Source organism: Pinus tabuliformis, chromosome 9, assembly GCF_031772625.1.
Source record: "Pinus tabuliformis cultivar Carrire ecotype Pingquan chromosome 9, CPIR1, whole genome shotgun sequence".
NCBI lineage: Eukaryota > Viridiplantae > Streptophyta > Pinopsida > Pinales > Pinaceae > Pinus > Pinus tabuliformis.
The window spans coordinates 335,539,372-335,562,901 of NC_142307.1; the positions used below are offsets into that span (position 1 = coordinate 335,539,372).

General features: G+C 34.4%; 1 protein-coding gene across 5 annotated transcripts in view; it reads right to left on the minus strand.

Moving 5' to 3' along the window:
- Positions 1-1,634, minus strand: part of LOC149148582 (putative E3 ubiquitin-protein ligase RHB1A) — a 46,462-nt gene extending 44,828 nt beyond the window's left edge. For 3 of the 5 annotated variants that reach the window (XM_089442122.1, XM_089442124.1, XM_089442123.1), the window contains exon 1: positions 1,409-1,630. The gene's annotated coding sequence lies outside the window, so the exon portion shown is untranslated. Of the gene's footprint in view, positions 1-1,275; positions 1,300-1,408 lie in introns of those variants that run through there. The other 2 variants (XM_089442126.1, XM_089442125.1) reach the window with 2 other exon arrangements.
- Between the last annotated feature and the right edge of the window lie 21,896 nt (positions 1,635-23,530).

Below are 23,530 nucleotides of genomic sequence, written 5' to 3' on the forward strand. Positions count from 1 at the left end.
TACAAAAGATTACTATGTAGTTGTTGCAAGTACTCAGGTTGATGTGATAAGTTGATAACATCCTCCATCACTCGAATACTTACATCATTGGCGGTTTCGGTATCATGCCTTGTGGACAATCTTTGAAACCGACCATCTTTGGATTGTGGTTTCAGTGTCATGCCTTGTGAGTCATCTTTGTTTCACATTCATTTTTGTGATGTTATATGCTACAGTTGGGATTCCATTCCAAATTAATACAACTCTTCTTCTTCTCCCAGAAAACTTTGCATCCTAGGTCCTCTTGTACAAATGGATCATAACCAGAAATGGTTTTCCACATTATAGCTCTGCCTCAACCCTTATCCTAATTATAAGCTCTATCGAAAAATGGTCGATTTTTAACGTTCCTTTGATTTAAAAAAGACACGATACAGTAGTGAACTGTTGTAAATTTACAGCGCTTCCTGCAATAAATTCGTTTATCGTATTTTAAATATCTGAAACAAGCCGTGAAGCTTCAGCCTTCCAGGAGAGGGATGCCATACCAACCGACTCCTCATCCATTATTGAACAAATACTGAATACGTTCAGTATTTAAAACCCTAGGATACCATGCAAAATAGAGTTCTCTAAATTTTCCCGCCCTAGGTCATTAGTCCAATTCAAACCTACTATAAAACAATCCGATACCTAGCCTTTAAGAACATTTTTATGGTAGAAAACCTCCTCCTGCTAATCAATTTTCAACTATAATTCTAATCAAATGTGACAGCAAATAAAATGTGTGAATGCTTTCGCTCGTATTTAAATTTACCAGTCCAATGGTCAATAAATGATATGCCGATCAAATTCACGGCCGAAAATCGGAAAAATGGCCGTAGGCTGCAGTCTAAATCCTAAAACAGATTCCACCAGTGACGATACATTTATGTGACAATTTAACAGCATATCTCCGGCTCTTAAACTCCATCAACCTTTGAAAAACTCGTGAAGGGTATACTCTACAAAAGAAAAAATTATCGGACAGAATGAGACCAGAACGCATATCTTCACAGTTTCAGCTTAAAAAAATACGGGAAACAACAATATTTGAAGCCAATAAATGATATTAAAGTTCAACACACTCCAGTCCCTGAAGACACAAAAAGATGCCCCATTAAATGACTCAATGGTTGTATCATGCAAAGAACGCATGTTGTCGAACACATTAAGGTTCCAAAAAACCATTGCTTCACAATTCTCACTCAAATAACTTGAAAAGATCATTATTGAAAGCCGAAAAGCGAAATTCACCATTAAAACGCACGCAAAGCTTCGAATTTCGATCAAACAAAGCTCTACAGACAAATTCCAACCGCTAGAAATGAAATTTTCCCCCGTTTAAAGCCAAAAATATTTATTATGCAGCAAATTTATAGGTCGGCACCTGTAATATCTCCCAAGCAGCCAGTCGCTCCTTCCACTGCAATACAGGCGGCTGCGAGCGAATCCCTTAAAGACTTTGGACAATTTCTTTACACTATCGGGGAATATCTGGGCGGAAATTCGCCAAAAGAGAGAATGTAAGATATGCTTGCCGGTGGAACAAAGCAATCGTCACAGTCCTAGTCAACTCGACCTCCTACTCCCGGTTGCTCTCTGGGCCGCCGGCTAGCCGGGACGGGAGGAGAAAATACTGAACCAAAGCAGGTCGGAACGGGAGGTTTTTCCTTACACGTGTCATCTTGTCGTCAAAATATGCGCTCATGCACGCCCAGTCATCATGATTGCGATGCCTCGCTCAAATCCGTCTGTTTTTTAACTTTTTAACTGTATATTTAACGTTCTGCATAAAATTTAGCAAAGATTGGCGGTAAACTGACCACTTTTGGTTTATTGGTTTTGTTTGTTTTTGAAAAAGGTGGCCTAGATGAATTAATAAGCCTTTTCTTTACGCGGGGATTAAGATTTAGAGGTACTTTTGGCCAAATTCTTCTCGGGCGCCGTGTATAAAATAGAATGTTGTACCTACTAAGCTAGGAAGATAAGGGGAACCTATTCCATCTGATTTCCATGGAATTTTGACTATAATCCTACGTTAGTAGAGTATAATAAAGATTAAAGTTGTATTTTAATAAGAAAGAGTATCACTTTATTGTTGGGAGTTTTATTGATGAGGGTAGAGGATATTAATTTATTCAAATACCAATATCTTTATGTTGTTTTTTAAGTTACGGAGTGTGATTAAAAATTATTTTCAATTGACTGGGAACTTGTTGGGTAGAGTTAACAAAATAAGTTAATGGTCTCATAATTAAAGAATTAAAGGGTAATTGGGAATTTGTTGGTTAGAGTTAATAAAATAGGTTAATGGTTTAACAATTAATAAAATAAGTTAATGGTTTAAGAATTAAAGGTAATTGGTAAGAGTAAAAATTAAATTTTTTTAAGTTAAAGAGTAAAAAGGTAATGGTTTAAGAATTAACGGTAATTGGTAAGAGTAAAAATCAAATTTTTTTAAAGTTAAAGAGTAAAAAGGTAATTGGTAAAAGGAAAAATCAATCTTTTTAAAGTTAAAGAGTAAAAAGTTATGAACCATCAATAAGTTATTTTAAGTAGTTAAGATTTTGAGATTGTATCAATAGAGGTTATGGCAATACCCTTAGATATGTAGATTTTTTCTTTTTTTTAAAGTAAAAAAATACAATATTTTTCTTTTGTACATAATAATGTTGTTGCTTTTGAAAAAATAAATTTTTTTTTTTTCTTAAAAGCCCAAGAGTAAAAAGTGACACTTTTATGAACCACAAGTAAGTTATTTTAGGCAATTCACATTTTGAGATTATATCAACAAAAGTTATGGCATTGTCCTTGAATATGTAGACTTTTTCTTGCTTTTGAAACAAAAAATACAATATATGTAGATGTTTTTCTTGCTTTTGAAACAAAAAATACAATATTTTTTTGTTAATACACAATAATGTTGTTGTTTTTGAAGAAAACAAAAAAAAACATTGTTTTCTTTTCTTATCTATCTTATCTTAAACCTTAGTATTTGATTTTTGTTATGACACTATAAAACTTGGTATCTGAGAGCATTTGTTATAATGAATTCATTTAAAACTCACATTACTTAATAATAATAAAAAAATGGATTGTTGCACCCAAGTGATAACAATAGTGAAAGGTATTTGACATGTTGAATTCACCCATGACTTACACTTAAGTGATGTAAACATTAAGAGTATTTATTTAGTCAAAGTTGCTCGTGACTTGTAATTAAGCAATCCCAACAATGAGGGGCATTTATTTTTCCAAATTCACTCAAGATTTGTACACAAGACTTACACTGCACAAGATGAACATCCCTTAGTGTATACTAGGAGTATTTATTTTGCCAAATTTTTCTTTAAAAAAAATTAAGGGCCTTGCTTGGAATTTGATACATGGAGCCTTTATTATGTTAGCTTCTCCCAAGATTTCTAATGGATTTTCTTCACTTTAGTTGTCAATAGAAGTATCTATTCTACCATAATTCGCCCAAAATTTGCACCTACCCTCTTCTCTTTGGTTTACCAAAGTGTCATTTTTTGAGGTACTCTACAATAAGAGTGAAACCTTGGTAAATGAATTTGACATTCTATAAGCTAACCAATAAACCAAAATTGTGTTGATGCTTATGTTTTTTAAGTGCATTTTTTAAATTCACATAATTGCTATTAGGAATAGTGTTTATTTTAGAGAGTGGTTGGAGAATTGTTGGTTGAGAGATTTTCTCAACAACATTCTCCTGATTCAAAATTTGTTAAATCTAATATGCATTATGTTAGTGTGATGTATATTGGTTTGAAGATGAATATACAGATATCAAATATCTTTTGTGTGGTGTGCAACGATTTCTTTCTTGGAATCAAAATCTAGACTATGGGCTCAACTCCCTCACGGGAGGGCCCACGAGAACGTGAGAATTAAATTGAGAATTAATTTGTTGCAGGGTAAGAGTAGAATAGCATAGATTTTTTATTTTTATGTGATTTCTAATGTGAGATTTTAGTTTTTGAGATCAATGTGTTACTCAACCGTAAATGCTTTGTGCTCTGCTAGAACTTAACGTTGCACCCTCAGCAATAATAGTTGGATTTTGGCTTTCGTATCAAGTAAGAAACGTGAATTTTTCATTCAAAAGACTAAATTGAGTTTGAATGTGCAAGTAATTCTTTGCAGCCGAGAAAGATTCTTTACTTATCACTATTTATCAAGAAAAAATATTATCTTAAAAAGTAAAACTAATGATATTCTTAATTTAATTCATTAAACATGAGACTTAATTGTTTCATTAGTTTAAAATTATTCTTGTTTCATTAGTTTAAAATTATTCAAATTTTAATTTTGAAAATAAAAATTTAGCAAAATTTATTTTTTATTATTTTTCTTTCATCCCATTATTATTTTCAAATTTCTATTCCAATAAAAAAATTCCGTAAAGGATATGTGCATTTATTCTCAAGGAGAGAGAACTCCATATAACTCTCAAGCCTCATTTGAATAATTTGCTCACATTATTAGAACCCTCGTCGTTGTCATCATAATGATCATTGTTAAATGATGTAGTTGTTATTAAGAGGAACCTAGACCTGTCTTTTCTACATAAAACATCGGTTTCAAAAATTTAATTTGAACATCTTTTTCTCTCAAGAATTGGAGTTATATAGTTTTGCCAACACATTTATAACTCGTATTCAATATTTATACTATATAACAAAACTTTCTTCAAAGTAGGCGATGGGTGTTTATTTTACCAATTTAGTTTAAGAAATAATGTTTTTGACTTCACTATATGTCACATATCTTTCTAAGGATTTTCACTTTTTAATATGTGGTTTCTTTGTTTTAATTTTTCACTCTATATATGTGTTCTTTGTCTTAATTTTTCATTCTATATATGTGGTTTTGTCTTAATATATGTGGTTTTGTCTTATTGTAAAAATATTTGTTTGTTATGAGATTTATATTATATAATATTATTTTTGTTTAATTTAAATGTTAAGATTAGAAGTGTTTATTTTTTCAAACTCTTTAATTTAGATAATAAAATTGAGATATGTCTTTATGTTAAGTTTATTTAATATTTGTATTTCAAAATTATGTAATATAATGTGTATTTTTTACATTAGATGTTAATATTGGGGTATCTATCTTTCTATAGTTATTGGAAACTTGTGTCTATATTCTTCCTTTTTCTTTAACAAAGTGTAATTTAAATAGAACAAATCACGATGAGAATAGAGCCTTATATATAAGTTATCATCCCATAAACCTTTATTTCCAAGAAAACTTTCACAAAATCCCCTTCTTTATTGATATATGACAATGGAGTACAACTCATTAACCAATCACAATAACCATTGTCAAGCCCAAAGGACTCAATCAGATCTGAAGTTGTGTCTGATATTCTTCTTATCGACAACATACCTTAGGTAAATGGTTTAACTGATTGAGTTCACCCTTGGGATTAATCTTCAACAGCTTAAGGCAACTAATTTTCTCTTCAGATACCAAAAATCCAAATACATAGTCAACTAGATATATAAACCAAACTATAAGCTCAATTAACATAAACTTTTAAAGATTATGAGAGAACTTAAAGAACACAAAATAAACAATGGCATGCCATCAATATTTACATGGCACACAAAGATTTTACCCTTGAACACCTTAACTAGGAAAACTAGCCAACCTTTGAGCTTCACCAGTGTTATATTCTCAGCTCAATGTTACAACTAGTTACAATGAACGACAATCTTGGTCCACACCTAGGACCGATGTATTCATACATCACCTGATCTCTACTACTCATGAAAAAATTATCATACATCATCATCTCTCATCAACCTTACAACATGCTCTATTTATAAGCATAGAAAAGCTTAATTTGAAACATTTCGAATTAGTATGGGTGGTTAAATTATTGGCTAAGATCTCAAGAATCTTGGAATTCATAATCGCTTTCCAATCAGTTTCGACTATAGTTGATTCCCTTGAACCACCAATAAACCATTAGTGTAAATCAACTCTGTGCATATGCTTGATTACAATCCTTTTGACTCCTCCTATGGATTACCAACTTGTGTCAATTGTCCCATTACCCATCAACTTTGACTGACATAACTTCTCTCGACTTGACTTTGACCAAACTCGTTAAAGTTTTCGAGTTGTCTTGCCCAGCCAGATCATCGATTAACTGAACTCTAGTCAGTTGAGATTACCCACAAAGAGTGTAACACCTCAACGCTATAAACTTACCCACAAACCAAAATCGTGTTAATACTTTGTTTTTTTAAATGCAAGTTGGGATAGATATATTTGATTCATGCACATGTGACCACTCTCACAAGGGGTGAAGGTGCTTATGCATGATTACACCTTTTAGCGTAAGGATAAACCAAAGGTTGTTTGTCCATCGTTGCTTTATATGTATTTAAGGAAATTACTACAAAATATTTCCCCACACTTAAGTATTCAACATCCACTATCTATAAGAAAAAGGGCATCGAGTTGAATTGTAAAACTAATACCATGCTTAACTCACTTTCACAAACATTTAACCCATAATTACATAAATCAACATGCCACAATTTTAATAGAAATTGAATCTATATAGAGTATCACAATTTTCTTTAAATTAATAACTAAAATGTTTAGTGATTTATTTTATTACATTAAGAATAACTGTAGAAATTATGGTGTAGATTTGCAACTGCTCATGAATTTTTAGTCAAAATCACAAGACACAAACCTACTCTACTACTCTGTGGAATTCAATTCATAATTTAGAACACAAATCTCAGACATGCAATAAGAAATAACTATCGATCTTAGTGTACCAAGCACAGGATGCTTTTTGAGACTGTACAACGCTCACTTGAGTCTGCACACATGAGACTCCCGATCAAATGTCTCAAAACCTTTTGGTTATTTAATGTACACCTCCTCCTCAATAACCCCATTGAGAAAAGTTGTTTTTACATCCATCTGATGGACCTTCCACCCCATCTACGCAACCAATGCAAGAATTGATATAATGGATGAGTACCTTGCTACAGGAGCAAAGGTCTCCTCATAGTCAATTCCCTCAACTTGAGAGTACCCCTTTGCCACAAATCTGGCCTTACACTTCTTTGTGCTTTCACATGTTGTTTGCTTCACCTTAAAGATCCTTCTCGTACCCAGTATTGATTTATCTGCTGGTCTTGGGACCACTTCCCAAATATTGTTCTTTACAATGGATTTGTATTCATCCACCATTGCATCAACCCATACAGGTTTCTCTACTGCTTCCTTGAAAGAGGTTGGATCAATCTCCACAATATTAGTCATTAGAGCCATGTATCCAATGGACCGATCAAGTGACCATCTCTTCTTGCGCAAATTTAAAGGAGCCCCCACATTCTCCCTCGCATCCTGCACAAGTCTATCAACTTCCCTGGTTCTTTTTTTCTACATTCTATCGATGGTTATGCTTGAATGGATGTCTCCACTCTTTGTTCGTCAATTTGTGTCTGCTCCACAACTTCCTAAGGCTCCTATTTTGGAGCTAAAATATGCTCTTCTAGTGGGATATGAAGCTCCCTCTCAAGAGAGCACTGCATCACTTTCTCCTCATCAAATTTTATATCCCTTCGCACAACTGTCATTCTGAGGGATGGCAAGTACACGGTAATTGTGAGGAGTTTCTATGTAACCCCAACTCTATTTTCGACTCAAGCCTCTTCCTTGACTCTTTGGAGTCATGGCAGTAAATAGAGGCTCCAAAAATCCTGAAGTGTGACACATTTGGCTTCCTCCCCAAGAAATCATCCTCCAATGTAATCATACCTAGAATCCGATGAGGACTCTGGTTCTGCAAATAGACTAATGTGTTGCATGCTTCAACCCACAAATGCAAAGGTAGGCCTTGGTCATGCAAAAAAACCCTCGTTGCTCCCACAATGTTATGGTTCTTTCTCTTAGCCACCCCATTCTGTTGTGGGTTGTGGGGTGTTTTCAACTCTCGTCGAATGCCTTCTTTCACACAATTCTTTTTGAATTCATTCGACATGTATTCACCTCAATTATTGATCCTGAGAGGCTTCACCTTCTTGTTGATTTCTTTCTAAACTAGTGCCTTGAATTTTACAAACTTGGAGAACGTCTCATCTTTCTTCCCCAATGAAGAAGATCCAACACTTCCTTGAGAAGTTATTAATAGAAATGACAAAATATTTGTATCTGGTAGTGGGGGTTGTCAAGAAAGGTCCACACACATCAAAGTGGATCCTTTCCAAGACTGCATGTGCTTTGTTGTCCTGATCATGGAATGTGGATTTTGTGTACTTCCCCAAGGTATATCTGTTGCATACATCATGTTGCTCAAGTGCTCATTTGGGGAGGCCAGTGGTTATTTTCTACATAATCTTCAAGGTTCCATGATGCAAATGGCCAAGTCTTATGTGCCAAAGTTCACCAACATCGTGGCCCTGCACTTTCTCTACCTTAGTGCTTAATGCAGCATAGTCTTCCACATCTGGCTTATATAGGTTCTTCACACGAACCTCGATCTGCTTCACATGTCATGTGGCTGTGTCTAAGGAATACTTTTCTTTTGCTGAAGATCACATCATAACCACTGTCTTTCAAAACTGCAACAAAGATGAGATTTTTCTTTAGGCCTGGAATGAACATGACATCCTTGAGCCTGAGAGGGGAGCCTGACTCCCTCTAAAAGGTGACTGTACCAATCCTCATCATGTTTTACCTTCCATCGTCCCCTAGCTCAATGTTCATCTAGAGATCTATCTCCTCCATGTCGCTGAAAAAGGTCTCTACACCCTATCATGTGGAACGAGGCACCTGAGTCCAAGTACCACACATTGCCTGTCATTGTGCTTGCCATGCGTGCGATAAGGGTAAATTCAAGCTCGAGCTGTGAAGCCAAGGCTTCACTTGTTGCTCCTCCTGAGGTCTTCTTTCTTGCCCTTTTGTGTGGACACTTCATGGCATAGTCCCTGAATTCATGACAATGGAAGCATTTAATTATGGACAAATATTTCTTCTTGCCCCCTTAGCTGGATTCTAGTTTGGTTTGAAATTTCTTCCCTTTTCCTTTTTTTCCCTTTCCAACCAATGCAAATTTTATTCACCCTCACCCTTGGATGAATTCCCATCTTTGGTATTCTGCCTTATTTCCTCCTGTACCAAATCGAACCATAAGCGTTCCCAATTCGGTAATTTCTCTCTCCTATTCACCGTATCTTGGTAGTTATGCTAGCTCTTGGGAAGGCCTAGAAGGGCTAGGCTTACCAAGTCATCCTCTGAAATAGTAACACCAACTCTTGCAAGCTCATCACGAATTTCTGTGAAACTGCTCAGATACTGCAGGACAGTGTCATTCTTCTGCATTTTGATATTTCGAAGTTTATCCTTGAGCGCTAACTTCCTTTGGTCACTACTATTCTGGAACAGATCCGTCAGTGCCTTCCACATTGCATAAGGAATTTCTTTCCCATGGAGATTGGTGACAATGTGGTCCCATACTCCCTCTGATATTATTCTCCTTGCCTTGGTTACATCTTTCTTCAATTGAGCAAGGTTTTAGGCATCAAATTCTGCCAGTTTTGCAACATCTCTATTGATGTATTCTAGTAATCCATTGTCATCGAATACGGCCTCCATGCGATGAAATTAGAGTTTCCTTCCAAGGCATACTCTAGCCTCAACCTATTTAAGGTCATCTTCTTAGCTTTGAAGAGATCCTACTACACTGAATTGCAAATTTGAACCTCCTGAGAAACAACTTTTAAATTCCTTCTCTAATGTGAATCCTGCTCTAATACCATGTAGAAATTATGGTGTAGATTTGCAACTGCTCATGAAGTTTTAATCAAAATCACAAGACACAAACGTACTCTACTACTTTGCGGAATTCAATTCATAATCTAGAACAAAAAGTCTGAGACATGCAATAAGAAATAAGACTCATGCACACAATATTTTTTCAGGGGAAAGAAATATGCTAAAAACTACAATGTCAACTTGCATTAATATGATGAATATAAATGTATTACAATTGCTTTGCTTAATTGAGCACAACTTGCAAGTGAATAACCAATCTCTCTGCTCACTGAGAAGCTTTGACCCAGACTTAGTCAATTTCTGCTTCTCCTTGAGCCCCTATTTCCTTGCGCAACCCTTGAGAAATTAGGGCCCTATTATTTAGGAATTTCTTCAAAATGGATTGCGCAATTCCCAAGGTTGACCATCTGACTGCATTCAACACCTCTACACTCAAGACTAGTCTATAATTGATGTTACACTGCCTTGGAATCTCCACCACAAATGTGGAACTAAAATTCTTTGCATGCACTAACTATTTTGGGTTGACTAATCAATTAACTAGATGATCACTAAGTTTGAGTGAACTCTCACTGCATAACTGACCTTCCACTAGTTTCTCGAACAGTTGGAACTAGTTTAACTAAAAACAACTTGAGATAACTGACTTTGATTGCTACAAATTAGCAACCACACATGCTTAATTGAACTCTAACTCGTCCAACTCAAATTTACTAAGTAAGATGTGTAACACAAACCATGTCACAAAAGTTAACTGCATCCAAATTGTGTACTGATATGAAAATTCCAATTTTCTCAATTTAATCAAGGCAAAATCAAATTAAAAATTCCTTACTGCCTTTTTCAACAATAACGAAATGCTTTTACAATCCAACATAAAAAATATTTTCATAAATAAACATAACATTTCACTAAAAATAATTAACCAAAACATAAATAAATTAAATGTATATATAATACAACATCTAAAAAAGTAAACCATTTATTTTAAATTTTGATTTAAATAACACCACACAAGCAAAACAAATTTATTAATGCTTAATTTTTTCAATTAATGAATGACATGTAATTAAATAATTATGGAAAATAAATGACATGTAATTAAATAATCATAAAAATTTAATCCTCTAAATACTTGTTAACTTTAATTTTACGAAAAAAATATAAACTAATAGTTAATTATTTCGATACTAATTTTTAAAATAATTTTTTATAAATCTGCGCATAATATATATTTTTATTAAACCGATATAAAATATTTTATTAAATCATATTGATGATTCATATTCGCTATCATCGAAAAAGAAATTTATATTGGCTCGAAGACCCATCTGAATAGTATGCGTGCATTATCGCAATAACCATCATTGTCATTAAAGATACTTGTCGTTAAAGATACCATTATAAAGTTGCCACAATGCTATTGAAAAGTATATTCCTTCCAAATCAACCTGCACTTTTTCTTTTCCACAAAGAACACTGACAGAATACCCACCTTAACGATACTCTTGCAATATCACAAGAACCGCTTTAACCACATTGAAAACATCAACACTACAACACAAGAACCGCTTTAACCACATTGAAAACATCAACACTACAACCAATGTAGTTGAGCAGATCTATGTTTATTCAAAGTTAGAGTGAAACTTATACAACTTTATTTTATAAAAAAAACACTTGCATGGCCATAAAAATTCACAATAATAAATAACAAGATCAATTTAACCACATAAAATAATATATATTTCAAAAACTTCTATCTAATTGCATCATCATATAAGAAGTAGATAGTTTTGACGGTTAGTTTAATTGATCGAGTTTTGTAGTTAAAAGTATCTTTCATATAAGAAATGGATAATTTTGACGGTTTGTTTAATTGGTCGAATCTTGTAGTTAAAAGCATCTTTATTATTGAGAAGTCAAAGTTTAATTCTCTTGATATTCTTGAAATCAAACTCTATAATTGAGCTAACAAGAAGTGATCATTTTCAATAAATCTCACCAATGTAGTTGAGCAGATCTATATTTATTCAAAGTTAGAGTGAAACTTATTCAACCTTATCTTAAAAAAAAAACACTTGCATAGCCACAAAAGTTCACAATAATAAAATAACAAGAATCAATTTAACCACATAAAATAATATATATTTCAAAAACTTCTATCCAATTGCATCATCACATAAGTAGTAGATAGTTTTTACGGTTAGTTTAATTGATCGAGTTTTGTAGTTAAAAGTATCTTTCATATAAGAAATGGATAGTTTTGACAGCTAGTTTAATTGGTCGAATCTTGTAGTAAAAGCATCTTTGTTATTGAAAAGTGAAAGTTTAATTCTCTTGATATTCTTGAAATCAAACTCTATATTTGAGCTATCAAAAAGTGATCATTTTCAATAAATCTCGTGTTACAAATATGGTATAGAAATAACAGCCACCAATCTCCAAAATCTATAAATCACTTTCAAAAATCACAAACAAAAAAAATTAATAGAAAAAAAAAAAAAAAAAAAAAACATTCATTAATTTTACTAAACCGTAGGTCAAAAGGCTTTTACTCAATTGACCTTATCACATGAAAAGTGACTCTCACACACTGAATGAATGATTATGACGATGCGAGAGAGACTTCCGGCTAATTCTGGCAACGTACCTAATTTGATGAGTCTAACACATTAGAGTATGTTACACGTATCACCTTGGATGTGACATTCTCCCACTTAATTATGAAGAAGTGTTCGCCCTTCTTTGTTAGCGAAGGCGGTTAAGGCGAAACTCTAATCGTGTTGCTATTGCAACCATACAAGCTTGTGGTATAGGTTAACGTTTCCCCACAAGCCACTCCTCTCATTTTCATAGCATAGAAAAATAACCAATTAAAGATTAATACCCTATAACGATTATGTCATATTATATTTAAAAATACAAAGTTATACTAAAAATTATATTAAAATGTTTAAAAATATTAGATAGGGTGTATCCAAAACATTTCACATAAAAGAGAAGTCGAATTTGATAAGCAATTAATCATTATATTTTATTATATCTATCATATGGTCATTGTTTTTATGAATAACGTTTAAGGTAGTGTGTAATATTTTTATATATTGATTGGTGTGTTTAGATTTATGGCTGTGTGGAAACTTTTGATATTATAGATATTGAGTGAATCAAGTTACCTCTAAATTTATGTCATGAACATGTCGAATTATCAAGGAGTTGTTTTTTTATTCGTGGTTTTTATTTTGTTAATTATTTTTAAAGATAATATAATTAACCTAAAGATTATGGTATGTTTTGATTTATATATTGTCATAATTTAAAACTTACAATTAATGTGGGATAGTAGACAAAAGTAAAAAATTATAAAATCGTAAAAATTATTCAAAAATCTCAAACATGACATATCTTAAAATTTGTTATCATCTTTACAATAATATTTAATAATTAACAAAAATAACATAAATATGTCTAAAAATAAGTTTAAACATAATCAATTTTCCAATAATGTAGGTGAAATAGAGAGTGCAAGACAAAGGTTAAGAAGTCCATCATTACTTTATTCAATTTAGATAATAAACAATCTCTAAACAAGCAAAACAAAACCTTATTTTACTTACACCTTCTATAATACTAATATTTTATAGAATCTTCAATTATCATGAATTTGCACCTCCACATAACCCATGATGTAGGAGGTATCATGGCTTAAACTACATGTAAATGTCATCCACTAACCTCTATATCACCTCATTCATGGGTTTAATAATATTTATAGTTATTTTTTTTTTAGACAAATTTCGGTTGCTATATTATGATCTGAAAAAGAAAAGAGAGGCAGTTCGCCATACAAACAATGTTTCTTGAGCATCATGGATCCAAGGAATTACAAAAAGGTTCCCTTCCTTGATCCTTGTTCTAATATTCCTGCCTCTAAGGCTTCTTATACTACTGCAAATCCTTACATATTGCAAACACCAAAACTTACAGCTACAAAACATATTTAATCTATCTCTATATGACTAATCTTCCTAGCTGTGGACTCTTCTGGGTATGGATCTGGCTCATTCTGTTTTGCACTGGAGGTAGAAGGGGCTTCCTTGAGCTTTTTGTCCATCATGAACTTGAGAACAGTTATCGATTCTTCGGCGTGGCTGCACCGGTTGGCCAAGTTGCTGAACTGCTCATGTAGAGAATGAACTCTGTGCAGGAACAGATTGATTTCTGCCCGATACTTCTCATTGAGAACTCTGAACTGATCTTCGATTCGTGTTTCCAAACTTCGGACTTGGTCTTCCAATGCACGTTGTTGCGCTCTCAGCTCCTCAAACTCTGCCTGAAGGTCTCTGCAGTGGAAGCAGTCCTCTGAGCGGTCCATTATCACTGAGTGCTTCCTGTCAGTGGTGTCGACCTCTATAACGCAGAACCTCTGAACTCTCTGGCCTCTCCGCTTATAGCAGATTGCGACCACAACTCTCGCAGGGTTGTTACGATGCTGCTGAGCGCTAAGACATCTACCTTGGGCTGATTGGAGGCAAACGGGAGCGTTAAAAGCCTGTTGTTTGTATAACCTCCCTTTCTGAATTTTTTGAGGAGTTCTGCTACCTGGGGTATAAATAGAGTCCTTTTGCATGCTGTGCAGGCGGGAAGATGCCCATCCGCGTCTCATGGTAATCCCCAGAATGGTCAAATGCAAATCTTTAACCGTAAATGGGATCATTCTGCAAGGACGATTTTCTCCTGGATTTCTCTTGATTCCCATGCATTGAAGCGATATCCTGATCTCGTTTCTGATCCAAATCCTGCCTATCTTACCTGCTCTGTCGTCGACACTGACTGCTTGACTGATGTCACTGATTCTGTCAGCTGAGGTACATCTGTTGTTGACTGAATGTTGTAGATTCATGGTAAAGGTTGAAAAGAGACAGTATTATTACAGCTCAGGCTGCCCTTGGAACGCTCGCATGCCCTGCTGGCATGCTTATCGGCCTCCTTGTTCAATCCACGTAGGATGTGGTAATACTCGACTTCTTCCATTGAAGCATGCAGGATCTGATTCCGGTGGTTTATCTGCTGAAGGAGAATATTTGGCGTGCTCTGTCTCTGTGCCATAAGCCTGATAATTATTGCAGAGTCCCCAAAGACCACTGCCTTTCTTATCCCTAACTTTAGCAGCTGTATGAGTCCCTGATACAGTGCTAATCCCTCTGCTCTGTTGTTGGAGATCTCTCCTAGCCCCCATTCGAAGTGAAGTATGCTCTCTCCATTTGCGTTGCAAATTAGACCCCCTGCACCTGCTTGGCCCGGGTTCGATTTAGAAGCACCATCAAAAAACAGATAGAACCTGTTACAATTTCTCAACCAATTCGAAAATTCCTCATCCTTTAATCTCATTTTCCATGCACTATTCGTTTCTTTCGTTTGTGTCCTTCCTTTGTTTGTTTCCTGAGCGCTGGCAATGTTCTCAAAAACATAACTGATCAAATTTCTCTCTTCCATGCTATAATTTGTTGTCTCGATCTTGCCTCTGGTGTGATTTGTGACTGTCTCTAACGCTAACATTTTAGCCTTATGGCACATTATCCTGGTGTTGCAGCCTTTCTCCTGGAAGACCTTTCCATTTCTTGCCAACCATATGCGCCATAAAAGGGTTAGAGGAATGGTGTTCCATACCCTTTGCGCCAATTTACTCCTTTTCTCTTTCCATGGACAATTTTTCCTCCATTTGTGAATCGTTTCTGCAATAGTTGCCTGAGGCTCCCAGGGAGCTTCCCCTATTGAGGCCATCTTCCTCCAACATTCACCAGCCACCGGACATTCTATAAACAGATGCTGGATTGTTTCCTCTGATCGACAGTAGTTTGGGCATCTGGATGGCCCCATTATGCCTCTTTTCTTTAGATTTTCCACTGTTAGCGTTTTTCCTTTCAGGAGAAGCCAAATGAAAAACTTGACTTTGGGGGGTGTTTATGCTCTCCAAACAAGTTTCCATTGGTTCCATATTTCCTGTTGGAGGATGCTATCACAAAGAAATTGATGTCCAGCTTTAACCGTGTATTGAGTTCCAGTTGGGTCCCAACGATATCCATCATGTTTGCCTTCTTGGACCGGGGCTTTGCTGTGAAGGAGATTTTTTAGGGCAGTGAGGCTAGTATCTAACTCCCTGGGGTGGTCCGGGAATTTCCAACCTATCCATGCTTGAGAGTGACTGTCCCATTGAGATATTTGAGCCAAGTGCATTATCCCTTTGCCATTGAGCCAGTTTATGGCAGGGATTGCCTCCGTCTTTGTTCAATAATATTTATAGTTATTAGCGAATAAAAAAATCTATTATAATAATAATAAATTAAATATCTAGTAAAATAAAAATATATGCTTATAATTTTTCAAAAAAAAAATATTTTATTTACATCTCTTTTCTTAATCATAATTTTTTAATATAACAAGATAATAAGTTACATTACTTTCTTTCAATGGAAGTTTCCTTTTAAATATAATAAGAATTTTATTAAAGTTCATGATTTCATCTAATTGATGGAAACCAAATATTATCACTAAGAAATTTGAACCATTTCAAAATGACACAATTTACTCGAGCTCAAAAAAAAATTAAATAAACTTTATCTCACTAAAAAAAGTGAGTTATTCCAATTAACTTATCTTTTTCATAATCACTCCATTTAATAAACCTACTTTACCCTGAAAAAATTGTTATCATTTAGTATTTGAAACCTTCTCTTATCTAATATTTCAAAGAAGTATTTATAAAGTCATTTAGTGTTTACGGAGTAGTTTTACAAAGCCTATCCAAAGTACATTAAGATATTATTAGTAGAGTCAATCTTTTTAAAGTTTCATTATTATTATACTTATTTCCAAATAAAAATTAATTTTCACTTTTATCTTATATAAGTTAAAGCTTGTTCTCCCAATTTAAAATATAGATTAATTATCACATATATTTTTGGTCGTATACGTAAACAACACAACAAAGGGTTGAAATCAAAAGAATTCATTTTCTCGTGTTTATCATTCCATAAGATTTGTGGAAGATATTTTATCTAATTATAGATCATTACACTTTGTCATTTCTTTTAAAGAACAAAAAAATGCATTGGTTTTGTAATAAAGAGCTATGGTAAAAAGAATTATGTTACAATATTATAAATTACATCTGGATCTAACTATGGTATGAAGAATTTTGTTACAATATTATAAGGTACATTTTGATCTAGGACCATTAAGGTATGAAATTGCCTAGAAATGTGTTAATTGAGATCTATCTATTGATTAATAAAGGAATATAACAATTCCACATGTTGCATTCATGACATGCACCTAAACTTTTTATCTTTTTTTTTTTCTTTATCACTAGAAGAAATGTATCATACGTTGAAACAAAAATTACAAGAAAACTAAATAAAGTGGTAGTTATGGTCCTTTGTATGAGATCTAAACTTGATTTTATTTTTACTTGCTTTCTTCGAGAATTTATAGAATTTGGAATTTTTACAACAAAATTTAGCAACCTAATGCAAAGCCTCACTAGGTGACCTAGACAAGATGTAGCACACTAGAGTGTCACTACTATCACCTCAACAACTACTCCCCTCTCTTTAGTGAAGTACACAATCAAATAGAAGAGAGGCTTCCTTAGTAGGCCTTGGGGATCAAGTAACCCAAAGATCTTAAGCTGAGTGCCCCCTAAGAATCCCGTAACATAGATTCACGGGATAATGGTATGACAAATTAGGGTTTGAGGTGGGTAAAGGAATAAATTATAGATTTGGGTTCAAAGCAGTTATGGGTCAATCTAAATGCTATAGTTGGCCAACAAAATCTCAAATAGATTTGGGGAACAAGCAAACCAAGAAAATTCTCAAGGATGCTATAAACTTGTATTTTAAACCAACAAATTACAACAAAACAATACTTTTTAACAACAAAAAATTCAGCAATGGAAATAGTGATTAATCTATGAGAAATGTAGGTTAAATTAGAGAATAAACTAAGGACAAGTTATACCAGAATTTCATGGTTAATAAATGATTTTTCAAGGGTCTTCCAAACTGATAATTACTTCTAATGATTTTAATCATCTTCAGACTTTCATCCATCATTAAGCAATTACACAGAAGACATCAACAATAATATTTATGATAGTAGGATCATAAAGAGACAGTCAAATAAGAAACACAAGCATTTTACCTTGGGAAAACCCACATGGGGTGTAAATCGAACAACCTTTTGCTTAGAGAAATTATTCAATTCATCAAGAGATACATCTAATATTTTCATTCAAAACCAAGGTCAATCTGACCATAGACAAATCCAGGTTAAGCTTGGTCAAATAGAGTTAAATAGGCTCATAAATTCGGTATGCTCAGAAGAGATTCATTTTGACCAAATGTGGTCTACCAGAGAAACTCATTTGCCTTAGAGAAACTTGTCCACCCATAAAATTTTAATCTGCCCAGAAGAGATTGTCTACCCATAAATTTGTCTTGCTACCTTCCTTCTTCCTTTGATTGAGTATAAGTGTAAGAGTGATCCGAATTGCTTGAACAAAAGATGATCTGAATTGATCTGTGGAAGAGGAGGAAAAAATGTCCTTTATATAGAGATCAAAGGAGTCCAAATGGAGACACCTCTAGGATTGAGTTGACCTTACATTTTGGAGGCAAAAATTCATAATTCATAATTTGAAATTTGAAATTTTCCTTGTTTTGAAGCTGACATGAAGAACAAGTTTTGAATTGACTATTACATTTATTTAAAAGGTCAAAACATTAATTATGAAGACCGACCATAGCTACAAAATTCAACAAATAAATCATAAAATAACAAATAAAACGTTGATATTGGCCCTAGAAAATGGCTTTAAAAATACATGAAAAAAATTCAATTTTGCTTATCTAATGCAATTTTACACAATGTCTAACTCTAGAGTGTACATCAATATGACATTAATGTTAAAAAATATGATTTTGTTGTAATTTAAGCCTAATTTATAGTGAAAGAAAAGGAAAATTTACTTTACATTTTGGAAAAAATGCCATGAGAGAGATAAACTAATGCCTTCTCAATTTATGACATATGGAGTCTAGGATACAAACAAGTCTAGTGTTTTCTTGGAGTGATTTTAAATCCAAACAAACTAGGGCAAATAAACTAACTTACCCTAGGGTTTGAGATTTAGGTCCTCAATTTTCCAAATGATTAAGAAAAAGAAAAACCTACCTCTATTCCACAAATACTTAGAGGAAGGGTTTAGCTTAACAAGGGACACTGAACTAAATTCCAATTAAACTAGCTTAGCATAAGAGCATTAATCCATGGAACATAATACCAAGATGAAGCAAATAAGCCAAATTACTTTAGCATGCAACATCCAAGATCCACCATAAGAATCCATGAAAAGTGATCACATCACATCAAAAATCCACCAAAGAGAAGTCGCTCAACTAGGGCTCCTTCGTGCATAAGAAAGAATAATCATTAATTAAGAGAAGTTATGATCCAATTGTGATAGTGAATTAAGAGACAAATCAAATTCGTTATATATACGAGGTAAACCAAGTTGATTTAACTCTATTTTACTCTAAATCACCTAAAACCAAGCTATCATTGGTACAAGTTGGATAAGTCATCAAGTTGGCCCCCAAATATAGCCCAAATAATGTAATAACATAAAAATAAGCCTTAACTAACCCACATGTGTTAGTAGAAAATCCTCCAAGGGTGACGTCATCTCCCAAAAGGAATGTCTCCCCACGAAAAGGTGCAAGGGATGACCTTAGGGGTTTGTCTCATCCCAAAAGTCATGTTTCCTTGACAAAATGGTGTCTCATCTATTGAAAATGCAACAAGATGATGGAGCTTAGTGGAAAGGAGTCGCCTTCACTAAGTGGGCCCGCAAGCTATTTTTTGGCGCAAAGTCTATTTTTAGACATATGGATCATGGTCTATGAGTTGCAGGATGCTATTTGTGGATGATTGGTCATGTTGGTAAAAATAGATGGAATTCTATTTTTAGACATATGGGCGGAGTCTATTTTTAGACTGCCAGGCTAAAAATAGAACAGTCGAATATTATTAGCTCTTAATAATATTTGGACTATAAACATTATCTTATCCTCTTGGAGCACTTCAGTTCGAGCTACGGATGTGGCACATGCAACTGTCAGAAGGAAATACGCTTTTCCTATGGGTCAGTTGAGCTATTGCATGATGGACTTCAGTTAGAACTCAAGTGATTGAGTTTGGTGGAGTTGATTGAGGAGTTGATGGAGTTGTGTTCAGTTTGACTTGGTTGAACTAGTTGTATTTAGTCTAACTGCAGAATACACTAGTGATGAGTGATGTGAATTAATTATTAACTCATAAATCAACTAAAGAATACATCAGTTAACTCAGTGCATGGACAGTTCAGTGGAGACAGGTGTTAGAGGTGAGTGAAAGGGCAAGACAACTGTCAGTTGTGACTATAGTTGTGCATGAGATTTGCACAATCAATGGATTGAGTATTGCCAATGAGGATTGCGTGGTTCAGCCAAGGGAAATACGAGTTTGGATCAGCCATACTCATCTATTCTCATGCAAGATTGCGCAGTGGAGGCAGGCAAGCAGCAGAGGAGATTTGAACCTGTGATTGATTCAGATCTGAGCTAGTTTGTGTGTAACAGGTGGAGATAGTACTGAGTACTTGCGAGGAGTATTGTACTATGTATTGTTACATGTTCTCAATCAATATAATATACAGATAGTTGGGGATTTTTAGCTGTATGCTTTCCCCGGTTACATACTGTGTTAATGTGCGCATGCGATTGATGTTTCATTGTTTTTAATTCTGCAAAATTGATGATCAACGTAGAGGAGGTTATGTATTATGCATGTATTTTGAAATAGTGTATAATCAGGATAATCTCTGTGAATAAGTGTCACATTATTCAAAATTTCTACATCATCACCAAGAAAAATTGTTATGAAACCATCTCACAAAAAGTTAGAAAAGAAATATCAACGCCTTAGAATTCAGCCTCTACGAGGGGGCAACCTCCTTTACATTACACAAATGAACAATTATTGGATGATACAGATGAAAAAACCTCATTTCTATATATAGGAGTCTAAGGGGTCACAATATAATCAAAGCTGACATAATAATAATAATATAAGGGCACAACGATAACAATAAGGGTTACAATGACAATAGTAATGGGGAAATCACTAGTATTATAGGGACCTAACATGCCCCTGTCCTTAAAAAAAGTGTTGTCCTCAATGCTTAAGTAGTTCTGGATGCTTCTGTATAAAATTCTCATCCTCCAATGTGGAATCTTCAGCAGGTAAGTTCTTCCACTTTACAAGATACTCCGAAATTGATCGATTTCACAAATGTCGAGTTCTTGTTTCTGTGACTGCTTCAGGTTCCAATATGATTTTTCCTTCCTCGTCAAATTCTGACAATATTGTTTGAACTGGGAGCTTGTCACCAATAACCTTCTTTAAGCATGAAACATGGAAAACTTGGTCCACCCAGGAAGCTGCAGGAAGCTCCAATTTGTATGCCATAGTATCAATCTTTTGCAATGCCTTGTACGGACCATAATACTTTGGTGATAATTTATTGTCCTTCTTAGCTTGCTTGAGGGACATTTGTTTATATGGTTGTAGCCGTAGAAATACCCAGTCACCTATATCAAAACTTCTTTCACTACGATGTTGATCTGCCTGTTGTTTCATTCTATTTTGTGCCAAAGTTAGGTTATCCTTTAAGAGTTGGAGAACTTGTTGTTGATGCTCAATGTGATCTTCCACTACTTTAACCTTAGAATTTTCTCTTAAATATGATGTGATGGATGGTGGGTGATATCCATAAAGTGCCATAAATGGGGTCATTTTTGCTGCAGTATGGAAGGAAGTGTTATACCACCATTCAGCCAAAGGCAACCATTTGACCCATTGTGTCTATTTATCAGATATAAAGCAACGAAGATATCCTTCCAAACATTTGTTTACTATCTCAGTTTTCCCATCAGATTGAGGATGATAAGATGGGTTATGAGCTAACTGAGTACCAAGACAAGAAAATAATTCTGTCAAAAAATTTCCAGTGAAAATGGGATCTCTATCGCTTACAATAATCTTTGGGTTTCCATGTAGCTTTTGAATTGTTTCCGTAAATGCAGTAGAAACTGTACTGACTTTAAATGGATGAGATAATGCACAAAAGTGTGCATACTTGGTAAGTCTGTCAACTACCACCATGGTGACACTCTTTCCTTTGGACTTGGGTAAACATGTGATGAAATCCATTGAAACCTCCTCCCAAAGTTGACTTGGAATGGATAAAGGTTGTAATAGACCCGGGGCTTTAATTGTTTCGACTTTATTTTGTTGGAAAACCAAACATTCTGCCACAAACTTTTGAATATCAAATTTAAGGCCATCCCAAAAAAAATCCTTCTTAACCTCCTGGTAAGTTTTTAAAAATCCCTAGTGCCCTCCTAAGGCAGAGGCGTGCAATTCCATAAGAATCTTTTGTTTGAGTTGGGAATTCTGGCATAGGTATAGGCGATCTTTGTACCATAACGAATCATTTTTCCAGCTAAATGTATCAGATGTACTGGGGTCTTGTTGTAATTTTTGAATGAGTGCCCACACTTCTTCGTCATTCTTCCGTTCATCCCTTGCTTCGTTTATCCAATTTGGTTGGATAATAGAAATGGCACAAAGCAATGCTTCCACATCCTCACCCTTTCTTGAGAGTGCATCTGCCACAACATTTTGCTTCCCTTTTTTTATATGATTTCAAAATCATAACCCAACATCTTTGTGACCCATTTTTGTTGCTCTTCTGAAGATAATATTTGTTCTAAAAAGTATTTAAGACTATCATGATCCGTTTTTACCCTGAAGTGTCTTCCCATTAGGTAGGGTCGCCATTTCTTAAGTGCATGTAGTATTGCCAACATTTCCTTCTCATAAATAACTTTGTGTAAATACTTTCCTTTGATTGGATGACTTTTGAAAGCAATGGGTCTTTCTTCTTGCATTAAAACAACACCAATTCCATTTCCTGAGGCATCACGTTCAACAATCAATTTTTTTGTGAAGTTTGGCGTAGCTAAGACAGGTGCTTGGCACATTGCCTCTTTAAGATGTTCAAAGGCCTTCGTTGCTTCTGGAGTCCATAAAAATGCATATTTCTTCAATAATGTTGTTAGAGGTGCTATTATTCTCCCATAATTCTTAACAAACTTGCGATAATACCCTGTCAACCCGAGAAATCCTCGCAGATGCTTTATGGATGTGGGGATTTTCCATTCCTTAATGGCTTTAATTTTGCTAGGGTCTACCTTAACACCTTCATGAGATACAATATGACCCAAATATTCCACCTCTTGTAATCCAAAGAAACATTTGGAGTTTTTTGCATATAATTGTTTCTCCTCCAATAGTTTGGGCACCCTGTCAACATGTTGAACATGATCCTTCCAAGACTTGCTATAGATTAGTATATCATCAAAAAATACTAACACAAATTTTCTAAGGAACGGTTTGAAAGTGAATTCATCAAATCTTGAGATGTAGAAGGTGCATTGGTAAGGCCAAAAGGCATGACCAAAAATTCATAATGACCCTCATGAGTTCTAAATGTTGTTTTTGAAATATA